Source organism: Hipposideros armiger, unplaced genomic scaffold (assembly GCF_001890085.2).
Source record: "Hipposideros armiger isolate ML-2016 unplaced genomic scaffold, ASM189008v1 scaffold_755, whole genome shotgun sequence".
Classification (NCBI taxonomy): domain Eukaryota; kingdom Metazoa; phylum Chordata; class Mammalia; order Chiroptera; family Hipposideridae; genus Hipposideros; species Hipposideros armiger.
The window spans coordinates 809,165-813,398 of NW_017732105.1; the positions used below are offsets into that span (position 1 = coordinate 809,165).

The following is a 4,234-nucleotide window of genomic DNA, read 5'->3' on the forward strand; positions in this document are numbered from 1 at the left end:
GTCCAGAAGCCGGCGACTGATCTGCCTCGCCCGGGAAGAGCTTAATGATGGTGTCAACTTGGGCCAGTGAAGCAACGTCCTCCACAACTAGACTGAAGAACAAAAGGACAGCAACATGTCTGTTCGCCTACCCCCAATCCCCCAGCGCTGTTCTCATCCCTGAATTCCCCAATAAAAATCTTTAAAAAAAAAAAAGAATAAGATAAAGACAAGAATGTTAATCATAGAATTGCTTAACATGGAAAATTGAAAACATAAAATATAGCAAAATGAATTGATTAAAGACATTTTGGTTTAGCAATATAATGACCAAAATATATGTAAATGTGTATTGTGGACATGATTCTGCAGACTTATAATTACTAACATTAAAAGTAGGTGAAAAGAGTGGGTTATAAAGTATTATATATGGTATTATTTCTTACACACACAGAAACACACACGCACACACATTCACACACTGAGAGGCAGTCTAACAAGGCAAGTGAAAGTGTCCCATTTCCTGCGTCTACTAACTGTGAGACTAAGGCAAGTTAGTTAACTTCTCTGTCTCTGTGTCTTTATCTGTAAAACAGTAATAGTGATAGTATCACTCTTATAGGATTGCTATGAAGATTAAATAACTTAATACATATAAAGCACATATAACAGTACCTGATTAGTGTTAGCAATTATTTGCTATTATATTATTGGGTTTCTGGTTTCAAATGATAATCTCAGCATATACTGTTGCTTGTCGTCCTGCACCAAATCCTAGAAATTATCTTTTTTTTTTAATTTTTATTGGGAAACAGCCATGGTCATTGGTTACACATTGCTTTTATATTACAATGGCATAGTTGACTCTTTTAGGGAGGGCGCAGCTCATGGTGGCCCATGCAGGGCTTGAACTGGTAACCTTGGTGTTATCAGCACCATGCTATCACCAACTAAGCTAACTGGTCACCCTGAAATTATCTTTTTAATATTAAAAAGAACAATAATGAGTACATAGCTATACTCCAAAACAAGGATCCTCTTGGTGTATAATACCCATAAAAGATTCCCAAGAGACTGAAATCTTTTAAAAGAGCACATTGAAGAAGTGCTCTGTCCCAGAACTTGAGAAAATTTTCCACCTAGGATGCTGTGCCTACAAGTGTGAGACGCTCAGAAGTAGGAGATCCGGACCAAGTGACAGAGGGATTAACAGGGATATGGCAGCAAGAACATTGACATGTCCATTCACCCAACCCTCAGATGAGGAGCAGCCAGTTGCAATGGTAGGATCTGTCTCAGGCAGGAGCAGTGAGTGTGTGAGCCTGGCCTAGAAGGAATGCACCAAAGTATTGACACCAAAGTGTTGACAGTGGCTCTTTCTCAGTCAGGTGGTCAGAGCTACGCTTGATGTTTGATACTGAGTCAGCATAGAAGAAAGGGAACCCCTGTTCTGAGGAGGAAACTTTGACCCTTGGATACTTGGTCTGGCACAGTGAATCTGTCATCGGACAGGCCACAAGTCAGCCATGTGACAACATGAGGATCCAGCAGTGATGCCAGCACGGCAGAATTTGGGGTCTGGGAGGATGGTTAAACTATAACTTAAGTCAGAAGGGACTTGAGAACCATGGTGATAAACTCATAGATGATGTTATCTTGAAAACTCAAGGTTTTGTGAAATTGAAAGAAAAAAAGAGGAAGTGACAAATTGGGAGAATGATAACTTACATGCACACTGAGATTCTAGGCAGAGGGAATAACTAGTGAGAGCACAGACCCTACATTGCATATAAGCATGGCATATTAGAGGATCAAAAAGAAAACCATTGTATAGCTGGAGCACAGCAACGGGAAAGAGCAGAGGGGTAGGCCATGAGGTAAGAGGAGCCGGCAGGGCCTGATAACTTAGGGCTTTATGAACCAGGTAAGGCGTTTTCATTTTATTAGCCTTGCAGTGGGAACTGAGACACAGTTGCACAGCTTTTAAGAAGGGTAAAGACACAATCAGGTTTACATCTTAAAAGGACTGTTTTAACTGCCTTGGGGGGGGGGGAATGGATTGTGAAGAACCGAAGGTGGAAACAAGAAGAGTTATCAGGTTATTTTAATAAGCCAGGGGAGAGAGGATGGTGGTTTGGCCTGGGGTTGAGGGCTTAGATCTGTGGAGAGGGAGAAACGTGGATGGATTTAAGGCTTTTTGCTGTTATTGTTGTTGTTGTTGTTTAAGATCTTATTCGGGACTTGGGGGAGGGGAACAGTGTTGGGGAATTGGGGATGGGAAACAGCCACGTTGTTGTCCTTCAGTCTTAGTTGTGGAGGGCCTAGCTAGCTCAGCTCCAAGTCCAGTTTCCATACAGCCACTGTCAGCAGCTCGTGCCCACTCTGCTCAAGGTGCCGTGTTCAATCTTAGTTGCGGGTGGGCATAGCCCACCATCCCATGCGGGAGTCGGACCTGCAACCTTGTTGTTAGGAGCACATGCTCTCACCAGCTGAGCCATCCTGCCACCTGTTGGCAGCTCAGCGGCAGCTCAGCTCGGGCGCAGCTCACTGGCCCATGTGGGAATTGAACCAATGATCCTGTTGCTCAGAGCTAGTGCTCTTAACCAACTGAGCCACTTGGCCAGCCCAAGGCTTGCTCTGATTAGATGTAGGGTATGAGAGAAAGTGAAATCAAGGATTTTTCCTAGATTTGGAGTTGAACCAGATGGGTACTGCCGCCGTTTACTGAAATGGGGGAGATTGGGAGAGCACACCACTTTGTAGAACTAACAGTCCCACTTGTTGGAGATGATGCAGGTCACTGGAGCTCTCCTACATGGCTGTACACATTGTTGCACCATCTGACCTGCCTACAGTCAGTTTCGAACAGTTTAGCAGTTTCTCCTAATGTCAAACACTCACCTGCCCTGTGATCCAGTAATGCCACTCCTCAGTATTTATTTACCTTAGAGAAATGAGAATATATATTACAAAAAAAGTTTGTACACGTGTTCACATGAGCTTTATTCATAATATCCCAAACTGGAAACAACTAAAATGCCCATCAACAGTTAAATGTATAAATAAATTGTTATATTCATAAGTTGAATACTCTCCACAATAAATCTGAATCAATTGTTGATACATGCAGCAAGCATGGACTAGTAATGCAAGCATTATGTTGAGTGAAAAAAAAAACAGTAATCAAAGGAATACATGCTGTATGATTCAATTTATATGAAGTTCTAAGACAGGCAGAACAAATCTATAGTGATAGAAATCAGGTCAGTGATTGCCCAAAGTGTCAAGGGTGATTGGCTGGGAAGGAACAGTTGGGAACTTTCTGGAGTAATGAAAATATATCTTGTTTGGGCTTATGATTATACAGTTGTTGTTTTTTGTTTTTTCCAAAACTCATCAATCTGTACACTTAAAATCTGTGCATTTTATTGAATGCAAATTATACTTTAACTAAGTTAATTTTTAAGAGGTAGTCAACTATGTTTACAGCTTTGTTGTAAATCTAGTTATTTCAAAATTAAAAAATTCTTTTGAAAGAAGGTATTAAAAAATTTTTTGGTGAGTAGAGAAAATAGGCATACTTCCAAACTTCTAAACTCTGATTCTAAAATATGAGATTTCAAGAAAGAAAAGTATAGGCCCAGACCTCACATAAACACAGATGCATAAATCTAATCAAAATATTAGCAAATTGAATCCACTGATACATAAAAAGGGATAATACATCATGATTAAGTGGTCTTGATTTCAGGAAAGTCAGGTTGGTTTAAAATTTGAAAATCAGTGTAATTCACCAAGTTAATCAAATAAAGGGGAAAAACATAAAATAATCTCAGTGAATCCAAAAAACTTATTTGCTAAAGTTTAACACCCATTCATGATAACAATTTCCAGCAAACTAAGAATGGAAGAGAATTTCCTTATTCCAATGATGGGAATCTATACAAAAATTCACCAGCCAACCTCATATGTAAATGGGAGATGTTAATGCTTTCTTCCTGAGTTTAGGAACAAGACAAGTATGTCTGTAATTACAACTTCTATTTAACATTGTACTGGAGGTCCTAGCCAGTACAACAAGGCAAGGGAAAAATAATAAAAGTTATAAAGCTTGGAAAGAATAAAGTATACCTTCGTTATTCATAGTAAAATCCGAATGGATTATTTACGTAGTAAAAGTCAAATGAATATACAAAGCTTGGAATATAAAATGAATATATATATATATATATATATATATATATATATATATATA

General features: G+C 39.2%; 1 protein-coding gene across 1 annotated transcript in view; it reads left to right on the forward strand.

The window, feature by feature from the left end:
• Positions 1-4,234, forward strand: part of UBE2U (ubiquitin conjugating enzyme E2 U) — a 41,662-nt gene that overhangs the window by 25,259 nt on the left and 12,169 nt on the right. The window lies entirely within an intron of this gene.